Here is a 23,376-nt window from a genome sequence, read left to right on the forward strand (position 1 = left end):
TTTTTTCATAGGATTATGATTATTGACTAACCCTCTATCAAGTATTTACAACATATTAACTATAACGACTATTCATAACAACATTAATATAGGCAGTATTAAACAGTCTACAATACGTATTCACCTTGTGACTAGCAATTTTATGGATACAACATTGACACAATAAGGTCTCTTTAACATCAGGGATTTATTTTGCAAAGATTATATTTATATTTATATTTATATTTTTTCCTTCCCTGGAGGCACCTTTCTTTTGCCTTTCCTTTGTATCTCAATTGGACAGCACTGATTTATAATTTGTTCAGTTCAGTTATTATTATTATTTTTTGAGTATGTTTTCGATTTATGATAATTAATATTGTGATTTATTTCACTAATGTATTTGTTTTTGTCCTATTTCACAGCACACTGGGCTATCAAGCGTTAACTGTGAAGGAGGATAGGGTTTCGATACACACATATAGTCTTTAGGTAGCGATTAGTGATGGAAGGAATTTAATTTACTTTTGGTGATACTGGGAAACGGGAGTGGGGAGACAACGCTGGGCGATTGGGCTCTACCCTGTATTTAATCCTGTCTTTCCCTTATTACCAGTGCCAGGATCCTAATAGGCACGATTCTATTTATCTCATCTTTCCTTTCCCTCTCCTTTGTTGCTATCTTACTTTTAGTTTGACATAGCGATTTAGCTATTTAGATACATTGTGACTGAATCAATATTGGTTTTAAACTATCAATTAAAGGTTATATTTTATTACAGTATGGATTGCTACCTATGTACCAGCAGACTGTGGGTTTAATATCTAGATTCTATGTACCCTACAGTTTTACTTGTACTTTTTCTCCACTATTATTGTTTCAATAGGGGTTACCCCCCTCCCCCCCCCCCCCCCCCAGTTTCACTTATAGCAATCTTGACACACCTTCTCTTTCTGTTTTTCTTTCTAATTAGATGATTCTTTGCAATACAGACTCTTCCTTTGTAATTGGTGGGTATGCCAGTAAAGAATACCCACATACAAGCATGTAAGGACAGAGTAAAACAGCTTTCTCCATTCAATACATTCAATACCCTGGACATACTTGAAAACAAGATAAATATCAATTTATCAATCCTGGTAAAACATTGCTGAGCTGGAAACTAAACTGGCATGAAGAATATGTCTAGTTTGGCTGTTTCTCCCTTTAATTTGTAGAATTCAAGTGAATTTTCAACAATTCACATTTTGGTCTCTAACTCTTCTATTGAGTGTTAAATTCTCTACTTAAGAAGAGCAGTTGTACTAAGGATGCAGCAGATGGCGCTGTTCCCATTTTTTTTTTAAATTCTTCCTCCATCGTATTTTGCAGAACATACAAATATTCCCTAAGGATCTTTGTATATTAAAGTGGTACAAAACTTGGGTAAATAATTGCAATGTGCTTGTTGATAAAAAAAAAAAATAAAAATAAAAAAAAAAATACATAAATCTGTTTGCTCTAACAGTGCTTTATTCCTTGGAGTTTGATAATGGAAATACTTCACACACAATGGATTTAGCATGTCCTAAAAAGTGGTCCAAAGTACTAAAAGTGATACAATCTCCATGGAAACCAGTGGGATATGCAGAGGGACATTCTATCGGAGACTCCTCCCCTTTTACATTTACATTTAAATCAGAAACATTTTTATACTTGAAAATTATTCACAAAAGGTTAGGGTGTGCCTATGTTGTCAGACTTGATCATCTGCATCAGGCGTCCTCAAACTCCGGCCCCCCAGATGTTGCTGAACTACAACTCACATGATTTTTTAAAATTAGATAGATAGCCAGAGAATCATGGGAGTTGTAGTTGAGCACCATCTGGGGGGCCTGAGTTTGAGGACTCCTGATCTGCACGTTTATACACAGATCAGTGAGTAGTCCTTTCATTTATTTGAATGGGAAGATGAAAAATAATACTCTTAGGAAGATAGATAAGGAATGGGAGTCATCAGGGCTGGTACATCCATAAGACGGCACAAGCGTCTGCCTTAGGGCGCACCGTCCCGGGGGATGCTAGATCAGAGTGACCGGCAGGAGGTGGGCGCACAGCACTCCCTCCTGCCAGGCACTCTGTGTAGCGTGGCCGAGAAGAGCAGCACGCACCGCGGTACAGGAACTTATGTTTTCTGTAACCGGCCGGACTGAAAGGAAGTGCTCACTGAGAGAGCACTTCCTGTCAGTCCAGCCGGGTACAGGAAACCACTAAAGGAGAAGGGAGAGGAACATTAAAGGGAATGGGGGGTCACTAAGAGACAGGTAAAAAGAGGGAAGAGGAACACTAATTGACATGGAGGGGAGGGGAGGAGAGAGGAACACTTGGAGGGGGGCGGGGGGCTGAGTGGGGAGAAAGACACACAGATGGGCCTGGGTGTGAGGTCACAGAGGGGTTGGGGATGAAAGCACCACACAGAAGGGCCTGGGTGTGGATATACAAAGGGGCTGGGGGTGAAAGATACACAGAGGGGCTGGGGAAGAGGACAAAAAGACACAGAGGGGCTGGTGATCAAAGAGAACACACACAGAAGCTGGTAAGAGTAAAAGACACAAAGGGGCTGGTAGAGAAGGAGACACTATGGGACAGAGGAGGGGGGAAACGAACACTATGGGACAGGGGAGGGGGGAAAAGAACACTATGGGATGGGGGGTGGAGAAACAAACACTATGGGACAGGGGAGGAGGGAAAAGAACACTATGAGATGGGGGGGCAAAGAACACTATGGGGGAAGAACACTAAAAAAGAGGGAGGGGAGAGGAACATTAAGGGGGCGCACTAAAGTACAGGGGAAGGAAGGGAAAAGGAACACAGGTGGGGGGGACAACTAAAAGAGAAGGGAGAGGAACATTAAGGGGAATGGTGGGTCACTAAGAGACAAGTAAGGGGGGGCGGAGGAACACTAATGGACATGGACGGAAGGAAAGAGGAACACGGGGGGGGGGCTGTGTGGGGAGAAAGATACACAGAGGGACATGAGGGGGGAGAAAGACACACAGATGGGCCTGGGGGTGAGAAAGTTCACAGAGGGGCTGGGGTTGAAAGCGCCACACAAAATGGCCTGGATGTGGAAATACAAAGGGGCTGGTGGTGAAAGAGACACAGAGGGGCTGGAGAAGAGGAAAAAGAGACACAGAGGGGCTGGTGTTGAAAAACACACACACACAGGAGCTGGTAAGAGTAAAAGACACAAAGGGGAGAGAGAAGGAAACACACAAAGGGGATGGGGGGCGTAAAACATACAAAGGGGGGTTGTAAGAAATACACAAGGGAGGTGTAAGAGACACAATGGAGAAAAATAGGGGATAAGATGCACAAAAGGAGAAATAGATTTAAAAAAGGGGATAAGAAACAAAAGGTAGGTTAAGGGGCACACAGGTGAAGATGCTTTTGGGTGGGTGGGTGACAAAATCCTATTTGGCTGTGTACCCGAAAATCCTTGCACTGGTCCTTGGAGTCGTCAAAATATATTTTTGCTGAGCGAGCAGCAGTCCTTCCAATCTGGCCTGTATAACTCCCATCATCCTCTGCTAACCATAGTATAAAACTGTCCTCTATACGTGCATTCCCTGGCAGGCTGCCACTCACTGGCCAATGTTTGAAGCTGGCTACATTTATTTACTTGTTTGATGTAAGGTGGGTATAGTTAATTTATTTGGCTTGCTTGTTTCTTGGAAAGAGGCGGGTGTCCTGTTGACCTCGTTAGTTGCCCCTCTAACACTGTGTGTATAACCTTCGACCTTAGTTATTGTTGTGTGATGATTTCTGAGCTGTATTACCCCCTGGAAATGTAAACGGTCTGATCCCAAGTCTGCAGCTTGGATTGCTCTGTTTTATCAGAGGTAATCACCTCACGCATAAATATTCTGTAAATAAACACTTGCCATCAGGCTCGGCAAGTCTGCCTCCTGCTGTTTGAAAATAATTTAAATGTTAAGCATAGCACTTACTGTAAGAACATCACATTCTACAGGAAACATCATCATTTTAACAAGTTTCCATTTCTATAAAGGACATAGCACATTTTTTGTCTTGAACATTATCTGTATAATTGTAGATTATGCTAGCTTTAGTGTACCTATAATCTTAATTTTATTAATGACAGGAGGCGAGTATTTGCTTAAGTCTCTCTTTACTAGAACTCCACAGCAGCACAGAAAACAACCAATCAGAAAAAAGTTAGGTACTATAAAACTCCCCTCCCCATGCAACATTTCCTCTTTCAAGCTGCGACAAAACAGAATAAAAGGCAGAGAAACATCATGGGGAAGAAACGAAGTCCTAGATACGATGAAAATAACGATGTCCATCATCCGAGAGTAACCGTCCTACTAGATAGTGTTGATGGACTGTAAACTGAAACGAGAGAAAAAACTGAATCGAACAGGTTGATTATCCAATGAAATGCACTCTGAATAAGCATGTAGGTACCCAATGCAGCAACCAAAATTAACCTTAATATGTAGATATCCCAACCCTACTTATGAAAAAAACTCAGACATAAGGAATAAGCGACAGGTAGCAGAGACAACAAACAGAGTTGCATACGTACCTGATAATCTAAACTAAAACATTAAACAAGGGAGGGACAAGAATGGGTGGGAAATACTCGCCTCCTGTCATTAATAAAATTAAGATTATAGGTACACTAAAGCTAGCATAATCTACAATTTTATAACATGACAGGAGGCTTCGTATTTGCTGTTTCAATGCTCAGTTCACCAATCCAACGCTGTTTGTGTCGCTGGTATCTATTCAAGGAAATTTCAGGGTAATCCTAATCGGACATTCCAAGAACGATAAATGACAGCAGACGGATCAAAGAAGATGCCAGTCGACGAAGCATCTCCAATACAGAAAAAAAACCACCATCCGCTGGTAAATCCATTGTACGCGGTGTTGCGACCTGTTTCCTAGCAGTTGGTCCATGAGCTGGCAAGCTGACTTATTAGCCATATTCCTGTATTTGCATAATATAGAAGGTCAAGCTCGGACACACGATCCGTAAGGCGGCTCCTCCGATCGTGCCAGGGTCCCTCGGCGATGCGGCCTTGCAGGTAGATCTCCAATCTCGAGGAATGCGAGGAAAGTCCCCCACCAAAATCGCAACAGAAAACCTGAGGAAGATCTTCCGTTCCTTCCTGTCCTACCCGGCGGGATGTCTCATCCGAGGATAAAAACATAACGCAGGCAAGAGTGTGGCCAAACCAGCCCTACTCTAAGTGATACCAATATTCCAAATGGACTGTGAAAACCTCGGACGTAGTAGAGAAAAGACGCCAAAGGACGTCCATTCAGGGTTCCGAACTGAACTTGTGTGGAGGAAACGGTGGTCGACTACTCCGGGAATAGTGAATCCCAGAAATCTTCTATGAATGGGAAAAACAAACTGGAACGCAGATTTCCATCCAGAAATGCCCTCGTCCAAGAGTGAAAGATGTCTGTGTAGGAGTCGGGGCACACCAGGAACCTCCATGAAGTCTCGTAGGTCTCCTTGACGGTAGTTGAAAAGTAGGTTAGCGCGAATCCAACAAAATGGCTCTCGTGAGGGATAAATAGAGCATAGACGGAGGGTCCTCCTCCGAGGAGACGAGGCAGTCCAGCCGTCTTATCCCAAGGTCATAAAGACCGGGAACTCAAGACAACCGGGGTTTCCGGTCTTACCCTGCGATCCATACGTACTGTTATACCTTCAGGCCGGGAAAATAGGCCTTCCATAATCATGTTATCCGAGCAAGGCAGTGCCCGTTTGCTCCATGAAGGTCTCCACATCTCCTGACATCATGACAAGGGAGAAACTGTCTGCGCAGTTTGTTGGTAATGGTCTGGATATCCAAACAGAAGGCAATCTCTGTATTACATGGTGCAGAATATGCCAAAAAACCTGCACACTCCTAGTACCGGAGGGCCATCCGTTAGCCGTACCATCTCCAGGAGTGTGTGCAAATAAGTGGGAGACTCCCCCCATTATACCTCTGAGTATTTCTTGCATGACCAGGCGGACCTCTAGAACGAAGTCAGTAGCGTGGATGTCAGCTCTAATTGAATGCAGGAGGGACGCCCCGCTATGTAGTCATCGATGTTTGCACAGGTACCAGCCTGTGTGATTAACAAATGACCGGTACAGTAGAGCGACGAGTGTATGAGAGAGCCGCGCTCTCTACTACCGTGATCGCATACCGTGTGTCAGGGTACCTGTAGTCTCTACCCCTGAGACGGGTAGAGACTTAGAAGTTTTTCCATCCAGACGGCATGATTCTCCCGTTCCTCGCGGTCCCCTCGCGCATGTAAACGCCGGCCGCGAGAGAACTATGCCTTTTTGTAACGTGACGCTCAATAGTCGACGTCATGACGCTATTCTAGCCCGACCTGTCAGTCAAATCCCGGACACGAATCAGGTCTCGGCGGAGGCGTGATTAGTCTCTAGAACCAGGGTATTTAAGGGAGCTCTCAGCATTTGCTCATTGCCCTGTCGTGGTTCTAGCCAGCCTAGTCACACAGTGCTCTTGTATTCTCTTGTCTTTTGGTTCTGACCCGGCTTTGTTATTACTTACCTGTCTTCTCTGTTATCCTTGACCCGGCTTGTCTCTCGCTTACCTGTCTTCTCGTTCCCTCGACCTCGGCTTGTCCCTGACCATTCTATACGTAGTATTACGTTAAGTCCGGCCATTCTAAGGTCCGGTATACGTATCTGCTACTCTTTGTACTCTGCGTGTTGGATCCCTGTCCCGATCCTGACATTACGACAGGGCCAATGGATCCTGCAGGTACAAACTGTCAGCTTGGTTCTCCTGATCCTAGGTTTGACGCCATGGATCATAGAATGGATCAGATGGCACTAGCACTACAGGCGTTACTATCACGTCCTAATAATCCACCTGAGGAGATGCGTAATACTTCTATTCCTCCTGTGAGTTCAGGGCTAGAGATAGCCACTGTAGGTGCTTCTTCCCGAGTTACCCCACCTGTACGTTATGCTGGTTCTCCTGAAAGGTGTCGTGGCTTTTTGAACCAGATCAGTATCCATTTCGAGCTACAACCCCGTTCCTACCCTACTGATAGGGCAAAGGTGGGATTTATTATCACCTTACTCATTGAGAAGGCTCTGAGATGGGCTAATCCGTTGTGGGAGAATGATAATCCATTAGTCTATAACTATAATGCCTTTGTAGCTGCTTTTAGAAGAACTTTTGACCCCCCTGGCAGAAAGGTCAATGCAGCTAGATTACTGTTGCGCCTTAGACAAGTGAACCGAACACTTGTGGATTACGCACTAGAGTTCAGGTCTTTGGCGGCAGAGGTTAAGTGGAATGAACAGGCTTATATAGACGTATTTTTAAACGGATTATCCGATGTAATACTTGACGAGGTAGAGACGAGAGAGCTTCCCGAGAATTTGGAGGACTTAATTTCCTTTATCTCTCGCATTGACGAACGTCTAAGAGAGAGGCAGAACACTCGAGATAGAACCGGTAGACCTTCCTTTAGACTAGCTCCATCATTTCAAAGCCCTGAAACCAAAACTCCACAGTTTCCAGAACCTATGCAGATAGGCCTTACTCGCCTCTCAGAAGAGGAGAGACAGTACAGGAGAAGGGAGGGACTGTGTATGTATTGGGGAGTCAGAGGTCACTTACGTTTGAATTGTCCCAATCGCCCGGGAAACGCTCGCACCTAAGTTTCTCTAGAGGACAGGCCTTGGGTGTTTCTATTTTGTCCTCTACTCATAACTACAAAGAACACAGGCTTCTATTACCCGTCTCTTTAACTTGGGAGAGGGGAACTTTAGAGACTGTGGCATTGATAGACTCCGGAGCTGCTGAGAGCTTTATCGACCAAGTTTTTCTCACCAAACACGCTATCCCATCCCAGTTAAGGAAGACACCTTTGGCTGTTGAGGCCATAGATGGTAGACCTTTAGTTGAGCCTGTGATTTTCCGGGAGACCACACCTCTTAACTTAACTACTGGTATTCTACACAAGGAGGAGATATCTCTACTACTCATTTCATCTCCTTCTGTTCCCATAGTCCTGGGATACTCCTGGCTGAAGAGACATAACCCCATTATAGATTGGAAATCAGGGGTAATAGTCTCGTGGGGTCAGGGTTGTCAAGAGAGATGTTTAAAGAGAGTGTCACCCCTTTGTATTGTTAACACACTTAATAACTCTACCGACTCTACTAAAGTACAGATACCATCCTTGTATCTAGATTTAAAGGTGGTATTTGACAAAGGAAAGGCTGATACCTTACCACCACACAGGCCTTTTGATTGCAAAATTAATTTACTTCCTGGTACTATGCCTCCCAGGGGCCATGTATACCCTTTGTCTACGAATGAGAACTTAGTCTTAGAGGAGTATATTCGTGAAAACCTAGACAAAGGGTTCATTAGGAGATCCTCCTCCCCTGCTGGGGCTGGATTTTTTTTTGTTAAAAAGAAGGATGGTTCTTTAAGACTTTGCATTGACTACCGAGGTTTGAACAAGATAACCATTAGAAATGCCTATCCGATCCCCTTGATCACCGAGCTTTTTGATCGATTAAAGGGTTCCAAGATTTTCACTAAGTTAGACCTCAGAGGTGCTTATAACTTGGTGAGAATTCAGCAGGGACACGAGTGGAAGACTGCGTTCAATACTCGTTATGGGCACTATGAGTATACTGTAATGCCTTTTGGTCTCTGTAATGCCCCGGCGGTATTTCAGGATCTAATTAATGAAGTTCTTAGGGAGTTTCAGCATGACTGTGTTATTGTATACCTCGATGATATACTTATACATTCCAGGGATATTGAGACTCACCACGGAAAGGTCAGAAGGGTTTTGCACAAACTTCTTCAACATGGCTTGTACTGCAAATTAGAGAAATGTAGCTTTGACCAATCCCAGACTACCTTTCTTGGTTACGTGATTTCTGGAGAGGGGTTTGAAATGGATCCGGAGAAACTCCAATCCATTTTAGATTGGCCTTTACCTAAGGGTCTCAAGGCCATTCAGAGATTTATTGGTTTCTCTAATTATTACAGACGTTTCATTAAGGGTTACTCCTCTATTATTGCTCCTATCACCAATATGACCAGACAAGGGGTTGACACTAAGAATTGGTCTACTGAAGCACTCCTGGCTTTTAAGACTCTCAAGGAGCTGTTTGCTTCCGCACCAATTTTAGTTCACCCTGATACTACTCTGCCTTTCCTACTCGAAGTTGACGCTTCTGAGACGGGTATAGGTGCCATCCTGTCCCAAAGGTTGGGTGTGGATAAACCATTACATCCATGTGGGTATTTTTCCAAAAAATTATCGGGTACTGAGAGCAGATATGACATTGGTGACAGGGAACTCCTAGCGGTTATCATGGCTTTAAAGGAGTGGAGACATCTATTGGAGGGGACTTTGCATCCTGTTACCATTTTGACGGATCATAAAAACTTATCCTATATTGGGGAGGCTAAACGATTATCATCGAGACAGGCCCGTTGGTCTATATTCCTCACTCACTTCAATTACATACTCACATATAGGCCTGGTTCTAAGAATTCTAAAGCTGATGCCTTGTCTCGCCAACATGAACCTTCTGCCATATCTGAGCCGGTTTTATCCTCTATAGTACCTAAGTGTAATATCATCGCTAACACAACTCTCAAAATCCATTCTCCGCTTCTGGATCAGATCAGGAGCTTGCAGCATCTGGCACCTAGACTGACTCCTGCGTCTAGACACTTCGTTCCTCCTGAACTCCAACTGGAGCTCTTACAGTGTCTTCACGAGAGTAAGGTGGCTGGTCATCCGGGCGTTCGCAAGACATATTCCTTGATCTCTAAGGATTTCTGGTGGCCTTCTTTACGGAGGGATATTAAGGATTTTATCGGAGCCTGTGAGGTCTGTACTAAGACTAAACTACCTCATTCGCTTCCTTGTGGTCTCTTACATCCCCTGGAAGTTCCAGAAAAACCTTGGTCCTGTTTGGCGATGGATTTTATTGTGGATTTGCCTGTTTCGAAAAAGCACACTGTTATTCTCACAGTGGTGGATAGGTTTACCAAGATGGCTCATTTCGTGCCTTTACCTAAACTTCCGACTTCACCTGAATTAGCGGAGATTTTTGCTAAAGAGATCTTTCGCTTACATGGGATACCTTCCGAGATTACTTCTGATAGAGGTTCCCAGTTTGTTTCACGTTTCTGGAGATCATTCTGTTCTCAACTAGGCATTAAATTGAATTTTTCTTCTGCTTATCACCCTCAGTCTAACGGAGCCGCTGAACGTACCAATCAAAAGATTGAACAATATCTGCGTTGTTTTGTTTCTGAACACCAGGGTCGATTGGGTCGGTCTGATTCCTTGGGCAGAGTTCGCACACAATAATCTTGTTTGCGATTCAACTCGCTCTAGCCCCTTTTTCATGAATTATGGTTTTCATCCTTCCATTCTTCCGTCGGTTCCTTCTTCCCAGGGGGTACCGTCGGTTGATACTCATGTTGCCAATCTGAAGAAGTTGTGGGATCAGACTCGACAAATTCTCCTACATAATTCTATACTGTATAAAAAACACGCTGACAAACGCAGAAGGCCGGCTCCTAGTTTTGTCCCTGGTGATAGGGTATGGTTGAGTACTAGAAACATTCGTTTGAAAGTACCGTCTATGAAATTCGCTCCTCGCTACATTGGACCCTATAGGATCCTGAATCGAATTAATCCTGTTGCGTATCGCCTAGCGCTCCCCTCTGCCTTACGTATTCCTAATTCCTTTCATGTTTCCTTGCTAAAACCCTTGATCTGTAACAGATTCTCCTCCAAGGTCTCCTCTCCTCACTCTGTTCAGGTTGAGGGTCAGGAGGAGTACGAAATCAACTCCATCATCGATTCTCGAATCTCCCGGGGGAAAATTCAATACCTGGTTGACTGGAAGGGATATGGTCCAGAAGAGAGGACCTGGGTACCACAGGAGGATGTCCATGCTCCTCGTCTTCGCAGGGCTTTTCATTCCCGCTTTCCATCTCGTCCTGGTTCCTTCCGCCCGGTGGGCGTTTCTGAGAGGGGGGGTACTGTCAGGGTACCTGTAGTCTCTACCCCTGAGACGGGTAGAGACTTAGACGTTTTTCCATCCAGACGGCATGATTCTCCCGTTCCTCGCGGTCCCCTCGCACATGTAAACGCCGGCCGCGAGAGAACTATGCCTTTTTGTAACGTGACGCTCAATAGTCGACGTCATGACGCTATTCTAGCCCGACCTGTCAGTCAAATCCCGGACACGAATCAGGTCTCGGCGGAGGCGTGATTAGTCTCTAGAACCAGGGTATTTAAGGGAGCTCTCAGCATTTGCTCATTGCCCTGTCGTGGTTCTAGCCAGCCTAGTCACACAGTGCTCTTGTATTCTCTTGTCTTTTGGTTCTGACCCGGCTTTGTTATTACTTACCTGTCTTCTCTGTTATCCTTGACCCGGCTTGTCTCTCGCTTACCTGTCTTCTCGTTCCCTCGACCTCGGCTTGTCCCTGACCATTCTATACGTAGTATTACGTTAAGTCTGGCCATTCTAAGGTCCGGTATACGTATCTGCTACTCTTTGTACTCTGCGTGTTGGATCCCTGTCCCGATCCTGACACCGTGAGAGCGTCCGGCTGCTAGCCTGAGCGGGCCACACCGTTAGTAACCAACAGCAGAGTCTACATCCGTGACCGGTTCTCTCTATGCAAGTGGGTCCTCCCAACCTGTCCTCTGAATCCAGCCCAGTATCTGGTTGAGAACGAGAGAGGGGTTGCGCCCTCTAATAACAAATCAGTATCCAGTTCTGTATGAGAGGGATCGCCCTCCGTTCCTGAAAGTAAATATACTCGGATCGAGGTGATGGAGGGCCGCACCCTCCCGTGGTGCAAATTAGAGTCCCTAGAGATTCAGGGTGACCAAACTTTAGGGCGCACCAATTATTAATGTCAGCATAAAGCTGAGGGTAATCTTCGGAAACAACGATGGAAAAAACTATCAACCGACTATCCGGATCCCGTGCGTGCGCGCGGGGTCCAGGTAATCCGTTGGTAGTCTGAGGAAAGCTGGAGACGTTCTCCTGCAATCCACGGGTGCCTGGGAGGTCGGAGGAGGTCAAGTCGACCTCACGACGACCCAAGCGAGAAGGAAAGGAAGTCAAGAAAAAACTAAAAAAGGAACAATTAACGTAGATAAGAAAAAATACGCCAATTCTATCTCGGGTAGAAGGTAAACAGCAGGTCGGACGGTAGGAAAAGGAAGTCCCTCTGGACAGGGCCAGGAGCTAACCTAACGCAGTTAGTTTTCTTTGTAAAACCACGCTATAGAGACACCAGATATGAGTGGCAACAGTCAAAGTACACTGGCAGGGGTCTGCAGGGCACACGCTGAAGGCCTGAAACACCCGCTTTAAGGACACTGACTGCTATTAGCTTACACTGGAAAACTTTTTTTCTTTGTAAAAGCACGCTACAGAGACACCAGATATGAGTGGCAACTGTCAAAGTACACTGGCAGGGGTCTGCAGGGCGCACGCTGAAGGCCTGAAACACCCGCTTTAAGGACACTGACTGCTATTAGCTTACACTGGAAAACTTTTTTGCTTTGTAAAAGCACGCTACAGAGACACCAGATATGAGTGGTGGCACTGACTGGGCAAATGGGCACAGTATCCACTGTGAGCCTGACACAGAAGCTGGCAGGCAACTAACTGCTATTCAATCTATTACAGTGAAAAAAAAATATATTTAAATGTCAAGCATAAGCTATTGTGAAAACAGATATGAGTGGTGGCACTGGGCAAATGGGCACAGTATCCACTGAGCCTGACACAGAAGCTGGCAGACAACTAACTGCTCTTCTTCAATCTATTACAGTGAAAAACTTTTTTGGGTTTTAAATGCAAGCTTAAGCGGGGCGTGGGCCTGACCGCAGAGCCGAGCGGTTGACGATCTTAGGAGCTCCTGCACTAAACTGCGAAGAAAGCCTCTTTAGGCAACCCAAACGGCAACTAATCGGGCCACAAAGGCCAGATACCAAAAGTGGACACTAATCGGAGCAAAATGAGACCCCTCAAGCGACAAAAGGAGCAGTACTTGCCGGACAGGCACCTGAGGCCTACTCGGGAGGCGGACGCGGGAGAGACGGCCGCTCTCCCCCCGCCACTAATGGCCGCCTCGGTGAAGAAGGGCCACCATTCCCCCCCCTTTGGACCGGTGGGGGTAATCCCGGTCCACCAGCCCAAGGAGAACGCCTATATCTGGGGCACCCAACAGACAAACTATGACCAGCCGATCCCACGAGGTCAAGCTAAAATGGCCGATGAGGGGGCAGCCAACGCACAGCAACAGACCGCTGAAGAGTGGGCAGCAGCCTTCCGTGCGAAATTCGATGTGGTATGCCAAAAATTCTGGGAGCGACTAGAGGGGGAACACTCACCTCCTGCTACGAGGCCAGCCAAACAGACAGTACGTCACTGTGCACCTCCTCACAAGAAGCCGGAGCGCCCGACTAAAGCAGCAAAGCCGCTGGAGCGGATAATCAGCACGAAACCAGGCGGAAGAAGCGACGAAGGAGCACTGCTCACCCGCAGCCGACATACCCTCGGAGGGCCACTACTGATGATGCTCTGAAGCCTGCTATGTGCCTTAACCCGCACGGGCCAAGATTCATCATGGGACAATCCCAGCCACACTGCTCACACCCGCGGAAGGCCCCTGCCCATCAAGCTATGCAGACATCGGGCGGCTGGCTACAGGTTCCTCCCCGGTGTGCAGCTCACATAGAGACTTGGGAGACGGGTACAGCGGACTGGGGTTGGAAGGGCACAGGTCGGCGGGACATCTGTGATCTCTCTATACGGGTCCAACTGCATAATATGTTAGGCATAGGCTGAGCAAGGTTCCACTACCACATAGCTCACTAAGTGCTGACGGCCCTTGTATAGCCTATTTATATGCCCAGTGGCACCTCTTAATATGCAATCTGTCGGTCACTTAAACGTGTTTATTCTTTGTCATATCCATAATCTTGACCCATATTGTTATTACTTAAACACAGAGTATGTTACTATATGTCCGTTACTAGGTACCCATCATTAAATCTTTTGTATAAAAACAGGCCACCTGGACTGCGACCACTGATCGCTTCTCTGGCCAGGGCCCCACCTGAGGTGGAAAATTTAAAATCTAAAGCTTAATCTAAAATGTTGATGCTGCTTTTGTTTTTGGCATTTGTTTCTCCTGTTACTCATATTATACTCTAAGGATAGCATAACAACCACTTAATCTCTACCTAGCTAGACAAGAGATATGTCTGACCATCTCATTAATCAGCTTAGGTTATGTTTAGTCCTAAAGTTTGACCGCTTCATATATATTGTCGTAATGTGTAACATGTCTGCTTAATTTACAATCAGAACAACTTTACATGTTTCAGCCTAGCATCTGACACAGCATATTAATCTACTGCGTAGAAAACAAAAGCGTTGTTTTTATATGTTATGATTCTCATTCTCTCTAAGCTATGTACATCATTAATGTTTTATCCTGTTTATATAACTACAAAAAAAAGTGCAATGTCAATAATGCCATGTAACAATGCGTGTTTGCAAACTTGAATGCACCAGCTATTGTGGCAGTGTAAATTCACATGTTAATCTTATGCACGAACAAAAATAAAGAATTTAAAATAAATGCAAGCTTAAGCTATTGTGACACCAGCAGTGAGTGAGTGGTGGCACTGGGCAAATGGGCACAGTATGCACTGTGAGCCTGACACAGAAGCTGGCAGGGAGGCAACTGCAATTACATTACAAAAAAAAAAAAAAAAAGCAGACTGATGTTCTAGCCCTAAAAAGGGCTTTTTGGGGTGCTGTTCTTACAGCAGAGATCAGATGAGTCCTTCAGGATTGTAGTGGACACTGAATACCCTAGCCTAGCTATCAATTTCCCTATCTAATCAACAGCAGCTACACTTTCCCTCCTCTCACTAAGCATGCAGCTTCAGAATGAATCTAAAATGGATGCTGGGAGGGAGGTGGGAGGGTGTGGAAGGGAGGGTCTGCTGCTGATTTGCTGGAATGTGTCTGCTGACCGTGAGGCACAGGGTCAAAGTTTGCTCAATGATGTCGAATAGGGGCGGATCGAACCGCCCATGTGTTCTCCCGCGGTGGCGAATGTGAACACGCTATGTTCGCCAGGAACTATTCGCCGGCGAACAGTTCGGTACATCACCATTCCTCAACTAGTAGATTAACTCTTCAATTTGTCCTGGGGGCCTATAAATCACACCTACACGAGTTACTGTGTGATTACCAAATTCTAACGTAACCCAAACGGACTCTATGTTCGCCTCACTAACTTTTATTAGGCTAGATTTTATGCTATCCTTCACATACAGGGCCACCCCTCCCCTTTCCTGCCTTCCCTGTCTTTTCTATATAAAGAGTACCCTGGTATTGCTATGTCCCAGTCATTTTTCTCATTATACCATGTCTCAGTAACAGCGACTAAATCTACACTATCAGTTGCCATTATTGCCACAAGTTCGTGGATCTTTTACCCTAAACTGCGAGCATTTGTAGACATGACTCTAAGCTCATCATTTTTTTTTTATTTTTTTTTTTATTCTTTATTTTATTTGTGCATGAGGAGTTACAAGCATATATCAAGTGCCACAACAGCACACATGGATTAAGTACCAGTTTTGACAATGTGGTACTCAGGAACTGCACTTTTTTTTTTTGTACGTTGTAACAATCTGGTAACAATTTTACTTTGGAACATTAAGCGCATCTGTTTTGCAAGCTAAATTCAACGCAGTTTTTATGAGGCGCAATGAAAAGATAATCGCAGGTGTGTTATGTTGGCCCACAGTCCCCTACATGAGTTAGCGTATAGTGGAGCGATCATCAAGAAAGCAGGGATAGTAGGCACAACACAACATCTGCGATGGGTGATCTAAGGCATACAGTGTTATTGCATACGTTATTAATTAAGTAGCTGGGTCTCAGGCTGTTCACATATGTCCGGCTAATCAGCTCTATAGATTCTGCTTTCTATATGGGTTAGCTGGACGTGTGAGTGATTGAGTAAAGACAAGGTCATAGACATGTTTATAAGATGCGATTTAGGAAAAAGGGAAGAGTATGTAATAGGAGGCACATGGTATGTTTCAGGAGGTTATGACTAAGTGACATAAAATTCAGTACAAGAATGAAACTAAACTGGTTTAGGCACATTTCTCGAAGCAATTACGAACTCACTGCAAAATAAATGGCTTTTAAAAAACATAGTACTGCTGATTGCCCCAAGATAGTGTTCAGAAGTTCAGTAAGAGCTTTGTTTTCCCCTCTACTTGCTGTGTACGATGGCAGTCAGGGGGGGGTGCTAGATGCGCCCGAGAGTTCAGTCCCGTTCAGTGTCTAGCCGATGCCCCGGCGGGTTTCCACAAAGTCCAGCTGTAAGGGTCTTCGTTCCTCCTGCCGAGGTGAGAGTCGGCCGTTTGGTGATGGGTTGAGGCTCATGGGTATATCGTTTAGGCCTGCGGGGTGTCGTGGTACCTTCTCCCGTGTGGTTTCTTGGTTCGTCGCTGCTGTTTGGGAGCGTGGTGCCGAGCTGCGTAGGGCTCGAGTGTGCAGGTCAGATGGGTTGCTCGTTTCTAGTGTTGTGTGTTTGGATGGAGTACTTGGGGCCTGCCCGGCTGTCTCGCACTTCTGAGGATAATAGCGAGTGTGTGGGCCCAGGTCATGTGGCTTTGTTGCTCGCAATGCCGGCTTTCGGTTTCTGCGTGGTCGGGTTGCCGCCTGGAAAGCCCGGGAGGGGAGATCGTAGTGGCGGCGGCGGGTTATAGGTCGAAACCATGTGGCCACTAGTTGAGCTGCTTGCAGATAGGGTACCCCCTTGCTCCGCAGTGTCATGCAGAGGCTCAGGCACAGCCGGTCTAGGGCTTCCAGGGAGCGGTGGGGCTTGTAGCTGTCTGTTTTCTCTGTCTTTCTTCCTTGCTGGGAGGCCATCTTTCGTGCTGCTGGGTCTTTCCGCGCCGCCATCTTGGAGGCCGTCGCCGCCACTTTACATGAGGGGCTAGCAGGGGCCATCGCTTGGTGTGACGTGCGAGATCTCCCTCCTGGCGGGCACCGGGATATCCCCCACCGGTCCACAGGGGGGGGGGGAGCCTTTGCCATACGCTTGTGGGTCGCTGAGTCGGGCGGGAAGGCGGCCGTCCTTCCCCGTCACCTCCTCGGGTAGGCCCGAGCCGGCCACTGCGGTTGTCGGGCATGCCGGGTCCCGATTTGGGTGTCGCCGGGTGCACAAACGCTGCAGCTTTCCAGTGGGCTTGGTTTCGGGTCGTATGCCGCTATTTTAGTCGGTTTTGGGGGTGTTTTGTCGTCCGATCGTCGGAGAGCTGCAAGGATGCGACTGATCGGGCTGAGTGCTGGCTCCGCCCCCCAGCTCATCATTTTTTAACACACTTGCTACAGGCACCTTCTGTCCTTGTTTTGGGGGACAATGGGATTTATGTTTTATCACCCTTTTGCCCCCCCCTAGTTTAAATACATCCTAGCAAAACCTCTGAACTGCTCACTGAGAATATTTGTTCCCTTTTGAGAAAGATGCAAACCATCTTTTTTGTACAGTTTATTTCCATTCCAAACAGAGCTACCATGAGAAATAAAGCCAAATCCTTGCACCCGACACCATTCACCAAGCCACAAGTTAAAGTCCCTAATACGCATCTGCCTGTCGTTCTGAGTGTTAGGCACAGGCAGAACTTCAGAGAATGACAGTGTGGAAGCAACCTGCCGTTTATCATTGGCAAAAACACTAAAAACGTCCTTAACCTCTGAAACCTCATTACAAGCCAAGTCATTTGTCCCTAGATGGACAAGTACATCCAATTCGCCTTGCTGCTTTGCTCGCTTAACAATATTAAAAATACGTCTCCTGTCTCTGTGAGCAGTAGCTCCGGGAAGACACCTCACAAGACCACCATTGCCCATCTCCACACCTCTTATGATGGAATCCCCTAACAACAACTGCTTTCTATTAGGCCTCACAATAGTCTCCAAGCCTCTTTCCACAACACCACTAGCCTCAGTGCCTCTCTCCACAACACCACTAGCCTCAATGCCTCGCTCCACAACACCACTAGCCTCAATGCCTCTCTCCACAACACCACTAGCCTCAGTGCTTCTCTCCACAACACCACTAGCCTCAATGCCACTCTCCACAACACCACTAGCCTCAGTGCTTCTCTCCACAACACCACTAGCCTCAATGCCTCTCTCCACAACACCACTAGCCTCAATGCCTCTCTTCACAACACCATTACACTCTGAAAGTGCAGAATATGAATTATGTAGAGCCACAGACTGTGCAATATGCCTTTTATCCACAACTCTAAGTCTACCAGATCCTACAGTGATCCATCTGCCATTCCTAGTAGGTCTCTGCGGCAGTGGCTTTGCAGCAGTTCCAGCCTGAGTTTGTTTACCAGATAATTTACAAATCTCAGTCTTCAAAAATACAATCTCCTGCCGCAAGATAGAGAACTGTCTACAGATTAGACAACAACCAAACCTTCAAAAAGTGGAACGTGAAACAAATGCATAGCAACTGTTACACTTAACTAAGTCTGCCATTGCAACGAGGTGAATAATTTAAATCAAACTAATCTTAACTTTTTATTTATCCTCCTGAATACCTCAGATTACCTCCAGGTAAGGACAACAACCCTTATATAACTCCTAAAAGCACCACCAACTGGGAATGTTGAACACCTGGGTAGGCCTCTGCTTATTTGCACACAATAACTAATTAAACAGCAATCAATAGCAAGTAGCTAACTAATCAAATCAAATGCCTTGTAATTACCAACAGGAAATCAAACCTTGTGCAGTCAGTAACCTTTTCCTACAGATGAATCTTACCTGTAACAGTAGAAAAGAAAAACTCTTAGCACAACTCTTAGACAGTTGAAGCTTCTGTAAAACTCTCCAGAATATCTCCAACCACACTTAGAAGCAACACTTAGATGAAGCAACCAAGCTATATTAGCCAAGCTAATGACAACTACCCTTATATAACTCCTAAAAGCACCACCCACTAGGAATGTTTAAGAAGCAACACTTAGATGAAGCAACCAAGCTATATTACCAACATGATGGGAAAACATTAAACCTGAATCCAGTGAACCACTTGTGCAATCATTGTAAAAGGAGGAAACGCGCAAGCGCCAGTTTAAAAGGAATGGGTCTAATATATCTACCACACTCCAACTGATGAATACTGGAGCTTGATGATTTCTCCATGACACAGATTCAAAGTGAATGGACCCCTGAGCTCCACCAGGTAAGTAAAGACTGTCTTGTCCAGCATCCAATCACAGGGATCTGTCCAATGCTTGAAGAACCCATCTGCCAACAGATTATTTGCACCCGGTAGATATTCTGCTTTTAGGGTAATGTTCCATTGAAAAAAGAAATTATATATGTCTTTGGAAATATCTGACAGCATTTTGGACTGAGCACTGCCTAGGTGGTTGATGAACCTCACCCTCAAGATGTTGTCCATCCGTAAGAGGATGCAACAATTCATTAGATCCTTGGCCAGCCTCCAGATTTAAATGGCGCTGTCGATCAGTTCCAGGTAATTAATGTGCACAGACCTTTAGCATCTGACTAAGCCCCTGCAGACAGTCCCAACGCAGACTGTTCCAGAGGCAGGCTAGCTGGCATCCATTTGAGTTCTGTACGTACGTTGGGGAACAATGGAATACGTTGGTCACTGGACAGGTGGATTGTTAGGAACTTGACCTTTAGATGCTGCATTGCCCTGTAATGCAGGGGTCTCTAAAAGATCACCTGCATAGCTGAGAAGAGAAGTCCCACAATCTGGGCCAAAAGAAGTAAGTGGACTGTGCCTCAATTAGGTCCATTGGCTCTGGCTTATTTACTGGGGTTAAACTGTTAATAGGCTATGCCCAGTTACTTGTGTTTGAGTCTGAGGCTTTAATCAGGAAGCCTTGGACTGGGCAACCCATCAGTAGCTCCCTATTCACATAGTGGAACGAAAAAGGTAAGTACCTGAGGTAGGTAAGCCTGCCAAAATTTGGGTACATTGAAGTTGTGGCAGGCTTATGCAATGTATGATTATATAATGTAACTAAACACCCATTATTTTTTTGCCTAGGTGAGGTGTTTTTAACCCCTTAAGGACCAAACTTGTGGAATAAAAGGGAATCGTGACATGTCAGACATGTCATGTGTCCATAAGGAGTTAAATAAAACTATTATATTCTGTGAGCCTTGGAATTGCTGTTTAGTTAATGAGCGAGTGCACTAAATCTTGTACGATATATAGAAATTTGTCAGTGTATATATATATATATATATATATATATATATATATAAAAATATATACATTCACTGCATACATATAAACACGCACAAGTGAGAAGTACAAATACAAAAATGCATATTAGTCAGTAGTCATTTTTGTATGTTTACTGCAGAATCACTTCCTTTCCTCTTTAAGCCACTGAGAACATAAAAGGGAAATGACTCAATAACTTTTTTTTGCCTAAAGATGACTCGATAAGTATGAATTGTGGTCAACAGTAACCCAGGGGTCATTTTTAACTTATAACATGTATGTGTATACTAACCATTTTTTTTAAAGGAGCCAGGTTTGTCTAACTATAATTTTTGTCTTTGCCAGAACATTTTGGGGTCTAATCAGGAATAAATATGAAGTTTGAGTAATCGCTTAGGCACAATAGGAGAAGTATCTGTTTCATGTTCTGTTTTGTTTGAGGAAACAAACAGTTATGCAAGAATTAACATTACATAATAATAGATATTGCATGAGAGTAAATCTTAAAGCAGCACTGTCATTAAAATAACACCCCATGCACCAAAACCACCACAGCACACCATCATTATCATTACAGAGAAAGTACATTACACAGTTCACAGCAATGTATCCCATAGAATAATTCCATGTGGGTTCACAGGAATTTAAAGCTAGGCCTAGGGGGGATTTATGGTTATGGTTAGGGTTTGGAGTTAAAATCCACATCTTCCTGAAGGCAGGTTTCAAATTCTATTGTTGGTAATGAGTGTTAATTTGAAAACACGCTCACGGTACCTAGAGGGATAGGGTTATACCTCACTGACTATCCCTAACAAGGTTGAAACAATCGTCTGGGGTTGCTGTATCTCTCGTGCAGAGAGAGACAGTCTGCAATTTGCATCTGTTCCTCACTTCTGGGTGGGATCGACCTGATATGCAAATGGCCTGGTTCTTTTTGTAATGGCACAAGATGAGCTAAAACCAGCTTGTGATCTGAGTGGGGACCCACCGAAGGGCAAGCTATTTGAGCTGTTGTCCATTCTCAGTACTCTCTTGCAACTTGTTTTTTGGTCTACTTTGAAAGCAATACATGCATATCCCCCTTTTTTGCCTTCCCTGTCTTTTCTATCTAAAGAGTAACCTGGTATTGCTATGTCCCAGTCATTTTATACCATGTCTCAGTAAGAGCGACTAAATCTACATTCTCATGGATAAATAAAAAAATTAGGCAATTTTACAGAATAGTTTTTTTGTTTTTCATTACACAGATATGATCAGGCAACACCAACTAGTAAAGGGTTCCGGATGGAATGCGAGCATTTCATAGGAAACCATCAAAACCGTAATACCATTTGCTTATCACTAAATGGAGTTGCATTTTCAGAGGCTTTATAAAAAGTATTTTTACTGCCCTAGTAAGACTGGGCATAAGGTCTCGCTAAGAGAGCTATACTATTGAAATGAACCCTTTCAGCGCCGCCCATGAGATGCAAGGTGGCACAGAAAGAGAAAGTATTAATAGGTCATACATGCTAAGTATGTAATAAGTGAGACCTAATCAGTCACTGCGGGATAATTTGCTGTCTCTATTAAAATGAAATTAAATAAACAACTTGGTGTCGCCCTTCTGGTTCTTTGTGACCAAATGAAGCATGGCTTTTCTGTCCAAAACCAGTTCCACAGAGTCTTCTATCCTGGAAATAATTGAGAAGTAATCCAATTATCTCCAAGGACAGAGGCAAAACTCCATTAGCCACATGGTAGCAAAAGACAGTAAAATACAATAAAATAGACAAGGTTACATTTATTACATAAAATACAGACATGCAACATATCCCCAGATAGCTTAGGTCTGAGCACACATTATTACTGAATGGCGCTCAGACCACACAAGTTCAATTGCCATGGAGCCAAAGTCTTTTATTACACGAATAGGCTCCATGGCATAGCTATCTGGGTTAAATGAGTTCATTCAGTAAATCCGAGAATATACCGAACGCCAGGGCAGAAATACATGAATAGACCTTTCTGCATAGGAAAATAAAGTATTTAAATGCCGGTCCATAGTCAAAAGGCAGCAGGCAGGCAACCAATGCACAGTGGCGAGATTGGTCTTGTCATAGCTAAACCAGCGAGTTATTCTTAAGCCATGGGTTGAAACCTTATTGGGTCAGGGGATCCACCACTGGATGGGATAGACACATCATGTCATTGGGCTTGAAGGCAACTCCTAACAATAAATTGATTATTGTAGCAACAAAGATTTTCCTACTGCAACAGAAACCCCTTTCAAAAGGGAAAAGTCTAATGAAAGTTATTTTGTTCATAATGCATTTTAGTATTTAATATAAACATGCTCTATTTATTTACTTGCCTTTTTTGCAGCACTGAAACTCACATGGTGTTGTAGCTCACTCCTCCTCCTATCACGTTATCCTGGAGGCGTCACGTTCCTGCTTCTTGTCCAATTCAATGCTCATCATAGAGAAGCCTTGGGGACAAGACGCGCATGTGCGGCAACCTCTGTACGTGTGTCCAATCAGATGCTTTTCATAGAGAAGCACTGCAAAGAATGCTTCCCCATGAGCTACATTTGATGATGTTCTGTGTCCTCCTTGATTTGGATTATTTTTAATCTATATATCTTTTTAAATTTCAAATTTAAACCATGTATAAACGAGGCTGGGCTGGGGTGGGTGGAGAGATTAAATATGGGTTTGCGCTGTGTCGTCGTAATGCAGAATTAATGAAGAATACAAATTTAGATAAATGAGTTTATAATAATGCTTCAAACTTACACAAATCAAGTTTTACTGTTTATTTGTGAAAGTGTACAGGTTTTGTACCATAACTTTTGCATTTAGAACAATAGAATTGCACGTGTCTTTAAATATACAAAAAAACACCTTCAAATTTAGGCATGTGTAACAACATCATACAATGTAAACATTTCATTCAAATCAACAGTATCATTACAAAACAAATTCATCTTTGGTCTTATTTAGGTTAACGTTTACAAGT

Source organism: Pelobates fuscus, chromosome 8 (assembly GCF_036172605.1).
Source record: "Pelobates fuscus isolate aPelFus1 chromosome 8, aPelFus1.pri, whole genome shotgun sequence".
NCBI lineage: Eukaryota > Metazoa > Chordata > Amphibia > Anura > Pelobatidae > Pelobates > Pelobates fuscus.